The sequence below is a fragment of the Chiloscyllium punctatum genome, chromosome 11 (assembly GCF_047496795.1).
Source record: "Chiloscyllium punctatum isolate Juve2018m chromosome 11, sChiPun1.3, whole genome shotgun sequence".
NCBI lineage: Eukaryota > Metazoa > Chordata > Chondrichthyes > Orectolobiformes > Hemiscylliidae > Chiloscyllium > Chiloscyllium punctatum.
In genome coordinates, this window is record NC_092749.1 from 115874143 (window position 1) to 115896048 (window position 21906).

Genomic DNA, 21906 nt, shown 5'->3' on the forward strand with positions numbered 1-21906 from the left:
ACACTACACCACACAAGGAACATGTCCAGTTGTGATGGTCAAAACCTTGATCAACAAGCAAGATTTTAATGTGTGCCTTAAAGAAGGAAAGCAAGGGATAGAGGTGGAGAGGTTAAGGCAGCAAATTCCTAAGTTTGGGGCCAAGACAGCAGAAGGTGCAATCAGCAACGGTGAAGCGATTTTAATCAAACACATGAAAGTGCAGAATTAGCAAAGCGCAGATATCTCACAGGGTAATTTGGTTGGAGGAAATTACAGAGACAGGAATGGGTCAGGCCATAGAGAGGTTTGAAAACAAAGATTACAGTTTTTAAATTAATTTGTTGCTTAACTGAGAGCCAACAAAAGGTCAATGAGCACAGAGTTATGGAATGGGACTTGTTGCAAGCTTCAACATAGGCAGTTTTGAATGACCTTTAGTTACAAAGGTAGGATAAAGGGTGGAACCCTGAAACTATTTGAAATAAACAATTAAAAGTGTGAAGAAAATTGAAGAAATTATCATCAACACGAAATCCAGAATTAACTTTATCAGAAGGCAATTCAATGTTTGATACAATCTCACTGGGCAGATTTACTTTTACACATTAAATAGCAGTAATGTTCACCCAACGAAGTATTGTCACCGTACTCTGAGCTACTGTTTTTAAAACTGGTCTCCAATCTCATATCAACTTCAATAAAATCTCCATTTTATGATATTATAGAATAAAATTAAATTTAAGAGGTCAACTTCATTATGCTAAATACAAAACATTTTCAAATATTTGTTAAACTTCAACAATAATTTTGGCAGCAAATGTTGTTAAAAAACCCTTGCCTTAAAAGCTGTTCAGTAAAAGTCAACACTTTAAGTTGCGAATAAAAGTTTGTCAAATACTTGCTTTGTACATTAAGGTTTTTGTCAGCAGAATCTGGAGGAAGTAAAAGAAACGATAAAATATGATCAAAGTACAGGAAATAGGAGCAGGTACTAGAAACTAGAACACAGATGTAGCACATATCAATATGCAGCTTTTCAGAAGTAACCATATCTCTACAAATTGGACAAAAAAACCTGGCTTTCAGAAAAACATCTTAAATGCTTCTGAGACGGAAAAACTGTCAAAATTAAATATTAAAAAATTACATCAATAAAAATTACAAACATGGACAATTTGTGTGGGATTTTGTTCTGGAGGACAAATATTTTAAAATCATACCCACAGCACCCGTAGTAAGAAATTCCCTAAATTGGGGATTATTGTGAGAAGTACACAACGTCTCGGATACTTTATTTACTACAAAATTTTAAACTAGGCTTCTTTTGGTTGACTCTACGCCATATTAGAACAACAGCTAGTAGCTTGTGTTCATTTTATTCCAAAAGTGACTATCCTAACACTTGAGGCGTGCGGAGGTTGGGAAACATGATGTGGAGGTGCCGGTGTTGGACTGGGGTAGACCAAGTTAAAAAAATCACTCAACACCAGGTTATAGTCCGACAGGTTTGTTTGGAAGTACTAGCTTTCAGAGCGCTGCTCCTTCATAAAGCACTATCAAAATGCACAATCGTTTTTTCTGCAGTACTCTGGTCTGCTGTATTGAGATTTAAAAATGGAAGGGGCAGCTGAAAAAAAAATGCTGGCCAGGCAAGAATTGGGAAACGTGCAGTTAAAGCATGAAGCTGAGTCACAAAGCAGGGTGATTTCACTGGCAACTGCTGTGGAAACGTACACTTTCAAGGAAAGCTGGTTGAAGTAGTTGGAACAAATTTACAGTGCTCAGAGCAAGATTCACAATTTCAGCCAATTCTAGCAAATACTCATCTGTGAATGGTCCAGAATGTTATTAGACAGAAAACTGAAAAACTCTTCTCAAAAGATTGCTGTCAGTTTAGTGCAACAGATATTTCGGGACAAGCAACCCCATTACACCAAAATTGGCTGGTATAAAAGCCAATCCCTAATGTGGAACAGTTTGAACATAATGTTAAACAATTACTGAAAGAGAACTGCAAATGAAACACTGACGCTAACCCTATTGGCAATTTGAGAGATGGAAATTCCCTGTTTGTTCTTTCTGGCTGTGCCCTACTGATATCCAGAAAATACTTTCAACTTGCACAACCCGACAGAGGTCTACGCACTCGGAGTGTGTACTAGGAAGAATTGGTAGTGTTTTCACTTTTCTAGTTATTTACTAATAAGTTGAAGATTTCACATTTCTAACCAGTGCAGTCTCATTCGCAGTTTATAGGATTCCTTGCCCAAAAACCATTCACATCTGTTCTACATTAAAATGGTTTGAAATAATGTCCTCAAAGCAAAGTTCTTGGAATCTGCCCTCAACCAATTAACACAGAAGTTATACTGATACTTTGGTTAACTTCAATTCAGGAGTTTTCTCCCAGGTCACAATTCCTCCATCTGCAGAAGTTTTGCTGGAATAGCTTTCCAACTTCAGTTGCTCTTGTGGAAGTGTATACTGAGTGCTGAAAGACAGTGGGCAGCCACAGCACTGCTCATGCCTCACTGAAGGCTGGAGTGATCAGAAGGAAACAACATTGGAAGCAGAAAAGATCAGGGTTTTGTAGTACTTTCTTGTGGGACCCACACAGATTTAGCCTTGTGAACGAGTTGCAGCTTAACACCACTGAACATGTTAAAATTAAATTCATGAAAACAAAATATCCCCATTATAGACCTTGGTGTTTATGCCTTCCCAAAGGTCCGGCTCTGATCTAAATCAACTATCATTTCAGGAAAACCTCTGGTGACACTATGCCCCAATGCCTATTCTTATAGGAGCAAATGTACATTGCATCACACAATGTAGATATAGTTGGCAATCATTGACAATTCACAGCAGCAACAAAGGAATGATAAGTTAAAGACTGCAGTGCTATACGGCTGACTGCTAATTAAATGTCAACATACATATCAATACTGAACACATCTGCTTGGCTACCACAGAAACAGAAGTTCTCAGATTTCAGAAGCTTGACCATACTTTAATCCACGATTTGCTGAAACAGATGAGGAGGCCTCCGTTAATAGACATCCTCAAAAGTCTGGTACATTTCTCCCCACTGTGCAGAGGCTAGGAGTCAGCCATGGACAATCGGAGGGATGATGCCTCCAGCAGGAACAAAGCCACAGGGATGGCTCCATTGGGCAATGAATCAGCCTTGAGGAAGGCCCCAAGCCCAAATCCCTGGAATGGGATGTATGGAGTTCACAACAGTTTATCTGACAAGCCTTGTTATGTAGATGCAGAAAAGTGTGGCTTTTATTTTGCCTATTAATTGGTTAAATTCAAACATACTTTGCAACTTTGTCTCAGCCCACAGCACTCTCTCCTTGAGGCACAAGGTCTTCAGTTCAAGTCAAAATTCAGGCCTTGAGCACAAAGCACTGATAACTCTAGTGCAGTACTGAGGAAATCCTGCACTGTCAGAATAGCTGTCTTTGGATGAAAAGTTAAATTGAGCCCCCTCCTGCCAGCTTGAGTGGATGTAAAGATATTACGGTTCTATTTCAAAGAAGAGCAGGTAGGTTTGTCCTGTTGTCCTGGCCACTAAATCCCACAATCAACATCACCAAATAGACTGCCTGGTCATTATCATGCTCCTGTTTATGGGAGCTTACTGTGTGCAAATTGGCTGCCTGATTTTTTCCAATAACTTTGCTGGCATTTTGAAATGGATGGTGCCCTTGAAAAGTGCTATTGAAATGCAAGTTTATTTCTCAGTTACACATTTCCACCAAATTCTATGCAACTGAAAAATGCCAGCATGGTGACCAGAAAATATGCCCAGTGTCTGTGGCCATTAACCAAAACCTATGAGCATTTTTTGATTGAATATTCTTATCGGAGACAAAATAAGCAAATAGGCACAAATGATTTACTCCATAATGACCAGGCACCTTCAGCATAGGCAAATATCAGACATCCTTGAACAGTCAAATGATTGTCCTAAGTGGGAAAGAGAAAGAAAATGTTTTCTAGACTCAAACTGATTCCAGAACTGCAAACATAGCAATGGGGAGATTGGATAAGGTCGAACAGGAGAGGCAGAGATGTAGTAATAATGTCACTGGCTAGCAACCCAAAACCTCAGGCTAATGCGCTGGGAACACAGATTCAAATCCCATCACAGTAGATGATGAAATGTGAATTCAGCAGAAATTTGTAATTTGAAATTTGAACTCAATAAAGGCAAGAGGGGAGGAAATCGTTTGAAGGAGTCAGTGGGTTCTGAGAAGGTTCTGATCATCTAGCTCCAGTCTGTGTTGAGGAGGGAGATCAATCTGGACAAACTCATTACAGTGACCTCACTAACATTTGTCGAAAATGGAGCAGCATTGGGAAGATGATACATTAAATATTGGAAGTGGGTGGATGGAGAAGACTAATGAGAGTAAGCGCCTAAATTTCAAAGGCCTTTGACATTCAAAGATTCAGTTTATCAGGAGTATCCAGAAGACCTTAAGAAACTGACTGTGATATTTTCAGCATAGGCCAACCGAATGGCCATGAGAAAGAAAATGTCAAAAAAAGGGTAATGCTGAAAAAGTACAAGGTCAGGCAGCATCCCAGGAGCAGGAGAGCTGATTAGCCCTTTATCAGGAATATTGTACACTTTCTCTATGAGAAAGGAGATGCTGTACCTGGAGGTTATGTTGAATTGGCTTATTAGCAATATAAGAAACCAAACAGATGAGAGTGGGAATGAAAGACAGGCCCAAAAGAATGAGTGACTTTCATGACAATAGTCTGAAAAAGATCATGCCACTGGGCAGGCGTCCACATCACAAGCAATGAAGACGGTATAACAGAAATGAATGACAAGCAAACTGCTATTATACTCAAAATAAAGTTCTATGGCTCAAAATATTGGTGTGGGAACATACAAGTGGCTAACACGTTATTGAGATTTAGTGAAAAGGTATTGGATGTTAGAAGGAATAAAAGCTCTTAGAGGAGGCAGTCACATCTGAGAACTAATTTTGGGGGTGGTGATGATGGAGTTACTGCTTTGTGATTGAATCATGTGCAAGTTATAGAACTGGTCAGATAGTTTGATAAATGTTGGGTAGGTATGGACATTGGTCTGGGTTTTAAAAAAGGCTAAATAAAAAACACAAGCATAATGGGGGGCAGGAGAAAATCTTGCTTAAGGAAAAAGGACATTACAAAAGCTCTGGGGAAGAAACTGAAGTCACCACAAGGGATGCAACAAAGAAGTATTCACAAAAACAAAGTAGTAACAATCCAGGAAATTCTGAAATCTGTAGTAAAGTGCTGTGCAAGTCAGCTCCCAAAACATTCAAAACAAGAACAAACCCGAAGTAGACTGTACAAAAATTAGGGAATATTTTTTGTGGTGAAAGTTTGAATGACAGTTAATGAAATCCTTGAGTTCTGCATGTACAATCTACTACAATAACAGCCACCAATATTCTCCTCTCCCTGCTTAAATATCTCACCCACAACAAAGAGCAACTTGAATTTTTCACAAATTCAAAATGCTTCAAAGCAAATTAGAAGCTTCTGACGTGCATCCATTGTATTCTTCCATATGCTCACAGAGGGGTTGCCCAAGAATCCTATAAACTGCGTATTTTCTTTTATCTATAAACTGTCTACTCAAGACATCATCAGAAGTCACACGTCCGTTTCTGCACGTACACCATTTCTCCACACTCTTCCCTCTTCTCCATCGACGTAGACAGACTGATTATTCAACACTCCAGCTTGGAAAAGTTGAAATTCTTTGAGATAAATTCTGTGAAGACCAAAATCAATGTTTCAGTCCCTGTTGCAAGTTGTGTACCATTGCCACTAACACAATTCCATCCAGCTCTCTCCCTGACCACTGACTCAGACTGAAACAGGTTGCTTGCAATTGCAGCAGCCAGATCAATTCCAAGCTCAGGTCACTTATCCTAATCTCTCCTCCTGTGGTTCTATGAAACATCTTGGGAATGTTTTGACATTTTAAGGGAGACAAACAAGTTGTTACCTTCCAGTGTACATTAGGGCATTTCATCCATTTCTTGCAACATGGCTTTTAGGAGCAGACTGGAACGAGCCTGATAACTACCACTTCAGCCTGTGACATCATGTTTGGAAGATGGGTGGAAGTCGTCACATGTTTAAAACAAAGCATCTTTCGCATTAAGTCTTGAATGTCATAGAATGGTTGCAGGACAGAAGGAAACATACTTATGAGGAACCTGTGTCTGCTACCTTCAAAAACAATTTAGTTAGTCCACTACCAAACAGAGATTCACGTGTGGAGTTACAGGAAGAATTTTAATATCTCCATATCCTTTGTGCAGTAATGGAGTGAGAGTATTGGTGTTATTTCCAGCCCAATCAGCCAGCCTAAGATCTTTGGTTGAAATACTGATTTAATGTCCAATGCAAGATGACATTTTTGAAAAGCTGTTGAAACCATCACGAGGAATGACAGTTGTGAGGCTCATGGAACATAGAACATCACAGCGCAGTACAGGCCCTTCAGCCCTCGATGTTGCGCCACCCTGTCATACTAATCTGAAGCCCATCCCACCTACACTATTCCATGTACATCCATTTGACTGTCCAATGACGATTTAACTGCACTTAAACTTGGCGAATCTATTACCGATGCAGGCAAAGCATTCCATACCCTTACTACTCTGAATAAAGAAACTACCTCTGACATCTGTCTTATACCCATCTCCCCTCACTTTAAAGTTGTGTCCCCTCGTGTTTGCTGTCCCCATACTCGGAAAATGGCTCTCCCTGTCCACCCTATTTGACCCTCCTGATTTTCTTGTATGTCTCTATTAAGTCACCTCTCAACCTCCTTCTCTCCAACGAGAACAGCCTCAAGGCCCTCAGCCTTTCCTCATAAGACATTCCTTCCATACCAGGCAACATCCTAGTAAATCTCCTCTGCACCCTTTCCAAAGTTTCTACATCCTTCTTATAATGCAGTGACCAGAACTGTACACAATACTCCAAGTGCGGCCGTACCAGAGCTTTGTACAGCTGCAACATAACTTCCTGGTTCCGGAACTCAATCCCTCTATTAATAAAGGTCAAAACACTCTATGCCTTCTTAACAACCCTGTCAATCTGGGTGGCAACTTTCAGAAATCTGTGTATATGGACACAGAGATCTCTCTGCTCATCTGCACTCCCAAGAATCTTACCATTAGCCCAGTACTTTGCATTCCGATTACTCCAGCCAAAGTGCATCACCTCATACTTTCCACATTAAACTCCATTTGCCACCCCTCAGCCCAGCTCTGCATCCTATGTCTCTCTGCAACCTACTACATCCTTTGTCACTATCCACAACTCCACCGACCTTAGTGTCGTCCGCAAATTTACTAACCCACCCTTCTAAGCCCTCATCCAGGTCATTTATAAAAATGACGAACAGCAGTGGACCCAACACCGACCCTTGCAGTACGCCGCTAGTAACTGGACACCAAGATGAACATGTTCCATCAACTACAACCACTGTTTTCTTTCAGCAAGCCAATTACTGATCCAAACTGCTATGTCTCCCACAGTCCCATTCCTCCGCATTTTGTATAATAGCCTACTGTGGGGAACCTTATCGAACGCCTTGCTGAAATCCATATACACCACATCAACCAGTTTACTCTCATCTACCTGTTTAGTCACTTTGTCAAAAAACTCAATAAGATTTGTTAGGCACAACCTACCCTTCACAAAACCGTGCTGACTGTCCCTGATCAGATTATTCTTTTCTAGATGGTTATAAATCCTCTCTCTTATAACCTTCTCCAACACTCGACCAACAACTGAAGTGAGACTCACTGGTCTGTAATTACCAGGGTTGTCTCTACTACCCTTTTTGAACAAGGGAACCACATTTGCTATCCTCCAGTCCTCAGGCACTATTCCTGTAGACAACGATGATTTGAAGATCAATGCCAAAGGCTCGGCAATCTCTTCCCTTGCTTCCCAGAGGATCCTAGGATAGATCCCATCCGGCCCAGAGGACTTGTCTATTTTCACACTCTGCAGTATTTCTAATATCACTTCCTTGTAAACCTCAATCTCTTCTAGTCGAGATGCAAGTATCTCTGTATCTTCCTGGCCAACATTTTCATTTTCTATAGTGAACACTGTCAAAAAATATTTATTTAGTGCTTCCCTTATCTCCTCTGACTCCACAGACAACTTCCCACTATTATCCTTGATTGGCACTAATTTAACTCTCGTCATTCTTTTATTCCTGACATACCTATGGAAAGCCTTAGGGTTAACCCTGATCCTATCCGCCAACAACTTCTCATCTCCCCTCCTGGCTCTTCTGAGCTCTCTTTTTAGGTCTTTCCTGACTTCCTTGTAACCCTCAAATGCCCTGAGTTTTCACATTTTGTCCTAACATAAACCTTCTTCTTGACCAGGGATTCCACTTCCTTAGTAAACCACGGCTCATGCTTTCTATATCTTCCTCCCTGCCTGACAGGTACATACTTATCTAGGACACACAGGAGATTTTCCTTGAATAAGCTCCACATTTTTAATGTGCTCATCCCCTGTAGTTTCCTTCCCCATTCAACGCTTCCTAAATCTTTCCTAATTGCATCGTAATTTCCTTCCCCCAACTGTAACTCCTGCTAGGTGGAGTACACCTATCCCTTTCCATCACTAAAGTAAACCTGACAGAATTATGATCGCTGTCTCCAAAGTGCTCACCTACTTCCAAATCTAACACCTGGCCAGGCTCGTTACCCAGTACTAAATCTAACGTGACTTTGCCCCTTGTAGGCCTGTCTACATACTGTGTCAGGAAGCCCTCCTGCACACACTAGACAAAAACCGACCCATCTGCAGGTCAGGTGAATTGGCCGTGCTAAATTGCCCGTAGTGTTAGGATAGGGGTATGGGTGGGTTGCGCTTCGGCGGGGCGGTGTGGACTTGTTGGGCCGAAGGGCCTGTTTCCACACTAAGTAATCTAATCTAATCTAATCTATAGTACTTATACTGTTGTGATCCCAGTCAATATTTGGATAGTTGAAGTCCCCCATGACAACTACCCTGCCTCTCTCACTCCTATCGAGAATCATCTTTGCTATCCTTTCCTCTACATCTCTGGGACTATTCAGAGGCCTATAGAAAACTCCCAGCATGGTGACTTCTCCTTTCCTGTTTCTAACCTCAGCCCATACTACCTCAGTTAATGACTCCCCAAACATCCTTTCTACAACTGTAATATAGTCCCTGATCAACAATGCCACACCTTCCCCTCTTTTACCATCTTCTCTGTTCTTACTGAAACATCCGAATCCCGGAACCTGCAACAGCCATTCCTGTCCCTGCTCTATCTTAGTCTCCGTAATGGCCACAACATCGAAGTTCTAGGTACCAACCCACGCTGCCAGTTCACCTACTTTATTTCGGATGCTCCGCGCATTGAAGTACACACACTTCAAACCAGGTTCTCGCTTGCCAGTGTCAGATACTTGATTTGGGAACTCCCTACTCTCATCCTCTTCTGTACCTGTCCTACAATTTTGGTTCCCATCCCCCTGCTGTATTAGTTTAAATCCACCTTAATAGCTTTAGTGAATTTCCCATCCAGGATATTGGTACCCCTCTGGTTTAGATGAAGACCATCCTCCTTGTAGAAGTCCCACCTATCCCAGAAAGAGCTCCAATTATCCAAAAACCCGAAACTCTCCCTCCTGCACCATCCCTGTAGCCACATGTTCAAATCCTTTCTCACAAAGAGGATGGAGGCCAGTTAAAATGCCTATCAGTGCTTATTAACAAGGACTAGCTGACTGGAAGGAAATATGGTGTCAATGTTCATATCAAGCACCACTTAAGGGATACTCACCACCAATATCCCTCATTTTTTGCTTTGTGTGGGACTATTAAACCTTTTTATATGGGCACACATGCAAAATAACTTGTAGGGACTGAAGTGTGTTCAGTCACTATGGGAACTTGCAGGTGATTGGCAGCTGCGCAGCTCAGATGGAATACTGCTCGTTACTTAAATTTTGTGCTCATTACTGCTGTAGGCATAAAGGGGATTTTTGGTCTCAGGAAATCAAGAGCTTGGGAAGTTGTCAGGAAAGTGGAATTGAAGCCCACAATCAGACATCGTCATAATGAAACGAGGAGGCGGCTCAACAGGCTGAATGGTCTACTCCTGCTCCTTTTTCTTGTGCTTGACAAACTACTCATCAATATAAGTATTAGGTTTGAGAACATTAACTTAAGGCAACAATGGAGACATGAGGCAAAACTTTTTAATGCAGCAAGCAGGTTTTGGAATCCACTGCCTGAGGATGTGGTTGAGGCAGGTTCAGTCATGGCTTTTGAAAGACAATTGAAATAAACACCTGAAGAGAACAAAAAATTGTCGAGCTACAGACTAAAGGCACTGGAGCAGGGAGATAAATTGTTCTTAGAGACAGTTAGTATGCACTTCTTCTACCTTGGAAGCTTTCTTTGATTATGGGACAGATTTTCAAATCTTCAGCAATGATCTATCAACATTTAATCCTTCAGATCACTCCCCCAAATATAGAGAGAGTGTTGCGCGAGTTTTCTCTACAGGAGTTATTGATCATGGAAGTCTTGCTCAGAGGCCCATGACTGTAGGAGGAATGGAAGGCTGACGTAAGGCCAGGCAGAGTAGCACTAGCCTCCTTTTATTCTTTTTGAGATCTCAGCATGTATAGTAAGGCCCTTCTCTCATTGTCCTTGGCAAAGTGGCAGTGGTAAGTTGCCACCTTCAATAAGTGAACTCCATTTGTTGGAGTAGACCTATAGTGGCTGTTTGAGGGTCAGGAGGTTGAAATGAGCTCATGAGATATTGCTTGCCCTCTGACCTTTTCCAAGTCAATCTCAGGTGCCCTGTCTATCGAGAACCCAAGCCCCTTCTCTTTCAGTCTCTGAATCATTCTGTAACATCTTGATGCACACGCAATCTTGTGTGCGAGCGAGTGGGAAAGGTCCACAGACACTGAACATGATCAGAAAAAGGAACAAGAAAGAGTAGGCTATTTGGTCCCTCGAGTCTGCTCCGCTATTCAATGTGACCATGGCTGATCCGAAACTTGTCGCCTCCAATTCCTGAACTTTCCCCATAACCCTCAATTCCCTATACTGATCCCCGACTTGATAGACAAAGCTGTTGTTTAGTGCCTCCAAGCAAATTGAAAATCATGCTAATCAGTAATTAGAGTCATAGAGATGTACAACACAGGAATAGACACTTCGGTCCAACTCATCCATGCTGACCAGATATCCTAGCCTAATCTGGTCCCATTTGTCAGCACTTGGCCTATATCCCTCCAATTCATATACCCATCCAGATGCCTTTTAAATGCTGTAATTGTACCACCCTCCATCACTTCCTCTGGCACCTCATTCCATATACGTACCACCCTCTGAGTGAAGTTACCCCTTAGATCCCTTTTAAATCTTTCCCCTCTCACCCTAAATCTATGCCCTCTAGTTCTGGACTCCCTTACCCAAGGGAAAATACTTTTACTATTTACCCTATCCATGCCCCTCATGACTTTATAAACCTCTATAATGTCACCCCTCAGTCTCTGACACCCCAGGGAAAACAGCCCCAGCCTATACAGCCTCTCTAGATAGCTCAGACCTTCCAAACCTGGCAACATCCTTACAAATCTTCTCTGCACCCTTTCAAGTTTCACAACATCCTTTCCATAGCAGGGAGACCATAATTGCACACGATATTCCAAAAGCGGCCTAAATAATGTCTTGTACAGCACAACATGACCTCCCAATTCCTATACTCAATGTTCTGACCAATAAAGGAGAACATATCAAAAGCCTTGTTCACTGTCCTATCTAGTTGCCACTTCACTTTCAAGGAACAATTAACCTGCAAACCAAAGTCTCTTTGTTCCGCAACACTCTCCAGGATCTTACCGTTAAGTGTAAAAGTTCTGCCCTGATTTGCCTTTACAAAATGCAGCACCACACTTATCTAAAGCAAACTCCATCTGCCACTCCTCAGCCCATGAGCCCATCCAACCAGGATCTCATTGTACTATTATGCAATCGTCTTTGCTGTCCACTACATCTCCAATTTTGGTGACATCTGCAAACCTACTAACTATACCTCCTACATTCACACCTAAATCATTTATAACACTGAGAAAAAGCAGTGGATCCAGCACTGAATCTTGTGGCACACCAGTGGTCACAAACACCCCTTCACCTCCACCCTGTGTCTTCTACCTTCAATCCATTTCTGTATCCAAAATGTCCAGTTCTCTATGTATTCCATGTGATCTAACCTTGCTAACCAGTCTCCCATGGGGAATCTTGTCAAATGCCTTACTGAAGTCAATATAAATCATGTCCACTGCTCTGTCCTCATCAATCCTCTTTGTTACTTCTTCAAAGAAACTCTATCAAGTTTGTGAGACATGATTTCCCACACACAAAACCACGTTGACTATCTCTAATCAGTCCTTGCCTTTCCAAATACATGTACATCCTGTGCCTCAGGATTTCCTCCAACAACCTGCCCACCACCAACGTTAGGCTCACTGGTCTATAGTTCCCTGGCTTGTCCTTACCAGCCTTCTGAAACAGTGGCACCACCTCAGCCCACCTCCAATCTTCCGGCACCTCACCTGTGACTATCGATGATACAAATATCTCAGCAAGAGGCCCAGTAATCACTTCTCTAGCTTCCCACAGAGTTCTAGGGTACACCTGATCAGGTCCTGTGGATTTTTCCACTTTTATGCATTTCAAGAAATCCAGTACTCCCTCCTCTGTAATATGGACATTTTGCAAGATGTCACCATCTATTTCCCTGCATTCTATATCTTCCATGTCCTTTTCCACAGTAAATACTGATGCAAAATATTCATTTAGTACCTCCCCCAGTTTTTTTGCGGCTCCACACAAAGGCAGCCTTGCTAATCGTTGAGGGACCCTATTATCTCCCTAGTTGCCCTTTTGTCCTTAATGTATTTGTAAAAATCTTTTGCATTCTCCTTAATTCTATTTGCTAAAGCTATCTCATATCCCCTTTGACAACGGAACGAGGACATGCCGCAACCCAAAGGACTAGCCACACTACCATACATCAGGGGCATTTCTGAACTGACAGCCAGACTACAGTGACCACTAGGACTCATAACAGCACACAAACCAACAGCCACGCTCAGACAACAACTCACCAGAACAAAGGACCCGATACCCAACATGAGCAAAACTAATGTAGTGTACAAAATCCCATGCAAGGACTGCACAAAACACTACATCGGACAAACAGGAAGACAGCTAACGATCCGTATGCACGAACACCAACTAGCCACGAAACGACACAACCAGCTATCCTTAGTAGCCACACACACAGACGACAAGCAACATGAATTCGACTGGGACAACACTACCATTATAGGGCAAGCCAAACAGAGAACAGCCAGGGAATTCCTAGAGGCATGGCACTCATCCACAGATTCTATCAACAAACATATCGACCTGGACCCAATATACCGGCCACTGCAGTGGACAGCTCGAACTGACAACCGGAAGCGGCAGAGACAGGCCACTATAAATACCGGAGGAAACAGCACAGAAGCGCTTCACAGGAGGCTCCCAAGCACTGAGGATGTCACCTAGACAGGGGACGAAACGTTTGCAAGACAAATTCCCAGCTCGGCGAACAGAACCACAACATTCTCTTCCTTCTTTTTCTTAACCAAACCCTCAATTTCTTTAGTCATCCAGTATTCCCCATACCTACCAGCCTTCCCTTTCACCCTGACAGGAATATACTGTCTCTGGATTCTCGTTATCTCATTTCTGAAGGCTTCCCATTTTCCAGCCGTCCCTTTACCTGTGAACATCTGCCTCCAATCAGCTTTCAAAAGATCTTGCCTAATACCGTCAAAATTGGCCTTTCGCCAATTTAGAACTTCAACTTTTAGATCTGGTCTATCCTTTTCCATCACTATTTTAAAACGAATAGAATTATGGTCACTGGCCCCAAAGTGCTCCCCCACTGAAACCTCAGTCACCTGCCCTGCCTTATTTCCCAAGAGTAGGTCAAGTTTTGCACCTTCTCTAGTAGGTACATGCACATACTGAATCAGAAAATTGTCTTGTACAAACTTAACAAATTCCTCTCCATCTAAACCCTTAACACTATGGCAGTCCCAGTCTGTTTGGAAAGTTAAAAGTCCCCTACCATAATCACCCTATTATTCTTACAAATAGCTGAGATCTCCTTACAAGTTTGTTTCTCAATTTCCATCTGACTATTAGGGAGTCTATAGTACAATCCCAATAAGGTGATCATCCTTTTCTTATTTCTCAGTTCCACCCAAATAACTTCCCTGGATGTATTTCCGGGAATATCCTCTCTCAGCACAGCTGTAATGCTATCCCTTATCAAAAATGCCACTCCCCCTCCTCTCTTTCCCCCCCTTTCTATCCTTCGTGTAGCATTTGTATTCTGGAACATTAAGCTGCCAGTCCTGCCCATCCCTGAGCCATGTTCCTATAATTGCTATGATATCCCAATCCCATGTCCCTAACCATGCCCGGAGTTCATCTGCCTTCCCTGTTCGGTCCCTTACATTGAAATAATTGCAGTTTAATTTACTAGTCCTACCTTGTCCCTACCTGCCCTGACTTGACTCACTTCTGTTCTCAACTGTACCAGTGTCAGATTGATCTTTTTCCTCACTATCTCTCTGGGTCCCACCCCCCGACCTTACTAGTTTAAATCTTCTTAAGCAGCTCTAGCAAATTTCCCTGCCAGTATATTAGTCCCCTTCCAATTTAGGTGCAATCCGTCCTTCTTGTACAGGTCACTTCTACCTCAAAAGAGGTTCCAACGACCCAAAAATGTGAATCCTTCTCCCACACACCATCTCCTGAGCCATGCATTCATCTGCTCTATCCTCCTATTCCTGCCCTCACTAGCTCATAGCACCAGGAGTAATCCAGATATTACTACTCTCAAGGACCTTTTTAAATTTCTGCCTAACTCTCTGTAATCTCCCTTCAGAGTCTCAATCTTTTCCCTTCCTGTGTTGTTGGTTCCAAAGTGGACAATGACCTCTTGCTGACCCCTCCCCCTCATGAGAACATTCTGCACCCTCTCGGTGATCCTTATCTCCCTCTCTCCTTGGGTCCCAATCCCACCTTACTAAGCTTACTCGTGAGAAGCTCTAGCAAATCTCCCTGCCAATACATTAGTCCCCTTCAAATTCAGGGGCAATTCATCCTTCTTATACAGGCCACTTCTCCCTCAGAAGAGATTCCAATGGTCCAAAAATGTGAACCCTTCTCCCCTGCACCAGCTCCTCAGCCACGCATTCAACTGCTCTATCCTCCTATTCCTACACTCACTAGCTCGTGGCACAGGGAGCAATCTAGATATTACTATCCTCAAGGACCTACTTTTTAGCTTTCTGCCTAATTTCATTCTCCCTTCAGCATCTCATCCTTTTCCCTTCCTATGTCAATAGTTCCAATGTGTACAATGACCGCTTGCTGGCCCCACTCCTCTTTTTGACAATATTCTGCACTCTCTCAGCAATATCCTTGATCCTGGCACCAGGGTGGCAACACATCATTCGGATTTCTTGCTGTTGTCTGCAGAAACATCTGACTGGAGAGTCCCCTATCACAATCGAACACTTCAAATCTGATGTACTCCTCAATACATTAGAGCCAGTCTCAGTACCAGAAACTTGGCTGTTCATGCTACAGTCCAGAGAGTCCATCACCTCCTACATTTTCCAAAACAGCAGATTGTTTGAGATGGGGATAGCCACAGGAGACTCTTGCAACACCTGCCTCCCTCTCCTACCTTTCCTGGAGGTAACCCATCTAACTGATGGTGTCTGCAGTTTTTCTCCCTTCCTGTACCTGTCATCTATTACAGCCCCAGCTCCTGTAATTTGCTCACTGCCTCTAACTGCTGCTCCAAGCAATCCATGCAATATGATAGGATTCTCAACTAAACACACTTACTGCAGACATAATCATCAGTAACATGAAAATTCTCCCTAATCTCCCACATCCGATAGGAAGAGCACATCACTCTACTAAAGGCTGTCTTTGCACCTGAACAATCTACAGACCCAGAAAATAGCAGTCTTATTGCTCTTACAAACATTGCTCCAGCTAACTTAGTTAGAATGTTTTATAGTTTTAAATTTTAATCAAGAGACAGATCTCAATAAAACATTATCAGAAAGAACCGACTCTCCTCACTCTTGTAGAATTACAAAAGAAAATCAGCATGGTTACACTTCAAAACTATGTACTTATCTGCTCCCATGCTGTGAGCTCTCCCACACAGGTTCCTCCAAGGTCAGCTGGGAATTTCATGTTGGTGAATTTTTCTTAGACCCACTCTGAAGTCCAGAAACACTTGTACTCACAGCAAAACCAGTAGCTTGCAGATTCACTGCTTTGTTTGACAGCAATGTCAGTTTCTTTCTCCCTCTCTCTCACTGACCATACGGTCTCTGCCTTTAGACCATAAGACATAAGAGTGGAAGTAAGGCCATTCGGCCCATCGAGTCCACTCCGCCATTCAATCATGGCTGATGGGCATTTCAACTCCACTTACCCGCATTCTCCCCGTAGCCCTTAATTCCTTGTGACATCAAGAATTTATCAATTTCTGTCTCGAAGACATTTAGCGTCCCAGCCTCCACTGCACTCTGTGGCAATGAATTCCACAGGCCCACCACTCTCTGGCTGAAGAAATGTCTCCGCATTTCTGTTCTGAATTTACCCCCTCTAATTCTAAGGCTATGTCCACGGGTCCTAAACTCCTCGCCTAACGGAAACAATTTCCTAGCATCCATCCTCTCCAAGCCATGTATTATCTTGTAAGTTTCTATTAGATCTCCCTTAATCTTCTAAACTCCAATGAATACAATCCCAGGATCCTCAGCCGTTCCTCGTATGTTAGACCTGCCATTCCAGGGATCATCCGTGTGAATCTCATTCCAGGGACCATCCGTGTGAATCTTTGTCTCTCTTCCTCTTTTTGAAAGTGCCACTGTTTGGATCTTTCTTACCCAAAATTCCAAAACAATGCAACAGCTTATAAAACAGTAACTACTCCTCGTGGAGCTTGGGGAAATCAACTTCAACACCTGAAATACTTCAAAAAAAAAGGAGCAGCTCTTACAGCCACACGCTTTTCCCAACTTCCATCTTGGATTACCCAGAATCATGTTTTAGGCCCAAGAGACAGTGCTAAATCTGGATTAGATCTGCTTTTGCACTGTAGCCGTTTAGAATCTTTTTCTACCCTTTGACTAAACAACCCATTGTAATTTTAAGACCTTCATTGTTTTTGCTACTCAGAAATCAGTCTTCACGATCCTGTCTAAATGCCCAGGTTATCCAGATCCCCAACAACATTTTTTTGTTTGCAGAGCTCAACATAATTCAAACAAGATTCAAATGCCTAATTCAAGTTTTCAAACGAGATGGCATATGCTTATCGAAAGAGATGATAACCTACTTGGGAGTAGCACTATAACCTCCACAAAAGCCTCCATCTCACCCTACCTATAGATCATACTATTCCTTTCTCCCTCATGGGTCTGATGAGATAGGGAAGAAGTATCACAATGAACAAGGCATTGCCACCGCATGTGGCTGGCTAGACAGGTTGTAGCGTTTTGTACGGCCAATCTTTCTTCACTGTGCATAAATCACAATGTACTTTTAAAGGAAAGACAGTACTTTAGTTCGGATGACAAGTCTTGCACTTGAAAGATTAACTGTTTTTCCAAATAAGTTACCACCCTGCTGAAACTTTTTCAGCACGTTGTTTTGTTTTAGATTTCCAGCATCTGCGGTTCTTTGTTTTATACCTGGTATCAGTGGATTGCCTTATAAGGAAAGGTTAGACAGTCAAGGCCTGTATCCTGTGGAGATCAGAAGAGTCAGAAATGACTTAATTGAAACATAAAAGATCCTGGGGGAACTTGACAGTGTAGATAACGGAAAGAATGTTTCCTCTTGTGGGAGAATCTAGAACTAGGGGTCACTGTTTAAAAACAAGACAGATTTAAGACAGATGAGGCAACTTTTTTTTACCTCTCTCAAAGGGTTGCGTGTCTGGAATTCTTTCCTCAACAGGCAGTGGATGCAGAATCTTTAAATATTTTTGAGAGAGAGGTAGATTGATCCTTGATGACCATGGAAATTAAAGATTCTGGGGATACGCAGGAATGTAGAGTTGAGGTTAAAATCAGATCAGACCAGATCTTACTGAATGGCGGGCAGACTTGAAGGGCTAAGTAGCCTTCTCTTGTTCCTTGTTCAGATATTCCGAAGTAACGGAAAATACCACTGGATTCATTCTTACAGCAGAACCTGGTCTCGTTGTATTATATGCCTACTTTGTCTGTACTGTATAATAATTGTGATTTGAAACTCTAATACATGAGAGGATGTTTAAAATAGCACAAAATAAACATGGATTTGATCCAGGGCTATTTAAACACAGCCCTGTCTGAACTTCAGCATGGATGCTCTGTCTGTGTTACAGATATTGCAATAACAAACAAGGATCATTTTACACTTGAAGAATTCCTTGACATTGGAATGTAACAGACAAAGAAAAAACAATTATTTTTTCTTTAATTATTTTATGCACCAGAGTTGTGTGCCAGGAGATACATGTTCAATGCTCTGACAAATGTTGACAGCCAGGCTTCACTTGCACATTCTGTTCACTGCTGACACTTCCTATGCCATCTCAAACCAAAGTGGATTTGACAAGGTAACTGAGCTACCTTGAGTCAATCCAACCACAGCAAATTCAATCCCGTTCAGAAAAGATGGAAAGAAAAATGGGAGGAAATAAAACAATGAATCACACTCCTGAATAGACTGAGGTGCTGGAATTGTTTGTTAGCCCTAATTCACTCTTCAGTCAGGAGCATAAACTGGTATCAGCCACACAGGAATCACCTTTAATCATTCCAGAGGTCAAACTAACCTTTGCAGTTCCTGACACAGACTGTTATTGTACTTCTATTCTGACAGGAACAGTGTACATTAGCTCAGCCTGTCTCAATAGCTCCAAAAAGGTGTATTTCCTTAAGGAGGAATTCTATCCATGGTGAACTGAACCCAAATGGGGAATCATAGTTTGGTTACAGCACAAGATGTTGCTAATCAACAAGTTGTGCCTGTACCAAATACGAAACCTACAAGCATATCTATCATTCTCAGTGAAACTAGGCCTAAATTGACTACTATTAATTATACCAAAATATTATGTACAACTCCAAAGTGACACCAGCATATAATGAATAGACAAAGTATATAAAAAAAACTGACTAAAGATATGAAACTACAACGTGTATACAGACAACTCCTGCTAATTTTCCTCCCAGCCACTCGCCAAACTGACTTGGAAATATACTGCCTTCCTTCAGTGTTGCTGGGTCAGAATTCTGGAATGCTCTCCCTAACAGCACTGTCTGTCTACCCATCCAAAGAACTGCAACAATTCAGAAAAGAAACTCAGCACTATCATCTCAAATGCAATTCCAGACAGGCAATAAACACTGATCCAGCCAATGATGCTCACATCCTGTTCATTTTTTAAAAAATCCTTTAACTTTAAAATCAGTATCTAGTAGTGCAAGGAAACATAATCAAACAAAAACAGATGCTGAAGGGTGACCTTACAGAGTTTCATAAAATTATGAAGGGCATGGATAGGGTGAATAGTCAAGGTCTTTTCCCCAAGAGTAGAGAAATCCAAAACTGGACAGCATAAGTTTAAGATGAGATGGAAAAGATTTAAAAGGGATCTAAGGGGCAACTTTTTCATGCAGAGGGTGGTGCGTGTATGGAATGAGCTGCCAAAGGAAGTGGTGGAGGTTGGTACAATTACAACATTTAACTGTTTTAACTGTATACAGTTCTGGTCGCCACATTACCAAAAGGAAGTGGACGCTTTGGAGAGGGTGCAGAGAAGGTTTACGAGGATGTTGCCTGGTATGGAATGTGCTAGCTATGAAGAAAGGTTGAGGTTAGGTTAGGTACATGAATAGGAAGGGTTGAGAGGTTGTATGGGCCAAATGCTGGCAAATGGGACTAGATTAATTTAGGCTATCTGGTTGGCATGGACGAGTTGGACTGAAGGGTTTGTTTCCATGCTGTACATTTCTATGACTCTTAAAAACATAATGAGAAATAAAAGATGTCACTCAGAACAAAAGAAATGGCAAATATTCAAGAAGGAAAAGAGAGAGAAAGACTCGGGGTTCAGGAAGGGAGATGCCAAGCTTGGGATTGATTGCTTGGCTGCTATCAATCAAACAAAGGGGGAGAAAAGCACAGAAACTCAGTGGTTAACACTGAAGCCTCACAGCACCAGGGTCCCAAGTTCGATTCCAGCCTTGGGCGACTGTGTGTGGAGTTTGCACATTCTCCATGTGTCTGTGTGGGTTTCTTCCAGGTTATCTGGTTTCCTCCCACAATCCAAAGATGTGCAGGTCAGGTGAATTGGCCTAGCTAAAATTGCCCATAGTATTAGGTGCATTAGTCACAGGGAAATGGGACTGGATGGGTTACTCTTTGGAGGGTCAGTGTGGACTTGTTGGGCCAAAGGGCCTGTTTCTACACTGTAGGGAATCTAATCTAATGTGGACACCAACTGCTTTAATATAGCACTAATTGATAAACTCATTTCGAAACTGTTTTAACTGTGTACAGTTCTGGTCGCCGCATTACCAAAAGGATGTGGACGCTTTGGAGAGGGTGCAGAGAAGGCTTACGAGGATGTTGCCTGGTATGGAAGGTGCTAGCTATGAAGAAAGGTTGGGATTAGGTTTGTTTCCATTAGAAAAAAGGAGATTGAGGAGGGACTTGATTGGAGGTTTACAAAATCATGAAGGGTATAGACAGAGTGGATTGAGATAAACTTCCTCCCAGGGTGAAGGATTAAATAACAAGAGATTATGCTTTCAAGGTGAGAGATGGAAAGTTTAAAGAGGATACACATGGCAAGTACTTCACACAGAGGGTGGTGGGCGTTTGGAACGCGTTGCCAGCAGAGGTGGTAGAGGCAAGCATGGTAGATTCGTTTTAGATGCATCTGGACAGATGCATGAGCAGGTGGGAAGCAGAGGGATACAGATGCTTAGGAATTGAGCGGCAGGTTTAGACACTACATTTGGATTGGCTCAGGTTTGGGGGCCGAAGGGCCTGTTCCTGGGCTGCAAATTTTCTTTGTTCTTTGTTCTCTTAGGATATGGATGCCACTGGTGGGACCCAGAAAGCCTTTGGTTGAGTGCAAAATCAAGGCTGACATTTTGGCTGCAGTAAAGACATTAAACATAAATTTAGACTGCACGCTCAAATTCCAATGGCCACACTTTCAACTATGGATGAAGAATTAATCTCAATTTCCAAGCCAATGCTTAATCCTCAATCAACACTGAACATATTTTTGCATCATCGTTTGCCCCGGGTGAGGTCCTGGAAGACTTGAGGGTAGCGAATGTTGTGCTTATAAGAAGGGCTGCAAAGAAAGCCTGGAAGCTATAGACCAGTAAGCTTAACATCTGCGGTGGGCAAGTTACTTGAGAAGATTCTGCGAGAAAAGATATACATGCATTTGCAAAGACATGGCTTGATTAGGAGTAGTCAGCATGGCTTTGAGAGTAGGAGATCATGTCTCACAAACATGTTAAGAGTTCTTTGAAGAAGTGACTAGGAAGGTTGATGAGGGCAGGGTGATAGACGTAGTATACATGGATTTCAGTGAGGCCTTTGATAAGATTCCACAGTTTGGCTGCTCTGAAAGGTTAGATCGCATGGAATCCAGGGCGAGCTGGCAAATTAGATGCAAAATTGGTTTGATGGTAGGAAGCAGAG

The 21906-nt window shown here is 42.2% G+C and overlaps 1 protein-coding gene across 8 annotated transcripts in view; it reads right to left on the reverse strand.

Moving 5' to 3' along the window:
- The window catches only part of b3gnt2b (UDP-GlcNAc:betaGal beta-1,3-N-acetylglucosaminyltransferase 2b), a 47240-nt gene that overhangs the window by 19804 nt on the left and 5530 nt on the right, over positions 1-21906 (reverse strand). For 3 of the 8 annotated variants that reach the window (XM_072581602.1, XM_072581601.1, XM_072581608.1), the window contains one exon: positions 821-914. The exons of 2 other annotated variants lie outside the window; for them this stretch is intronic. The gene's annotated coding sequence lies outside the window, so the exon portion shown is untranslated. Of the gene's footprint in view, positions 1-820; positions 915-21906 lie in introns of those variants that run through there. 3 more of the 8 variants (XM_072581603.1, XM_072581604.1, XM_072581607.1) reach the window with 2 other exon arrangements.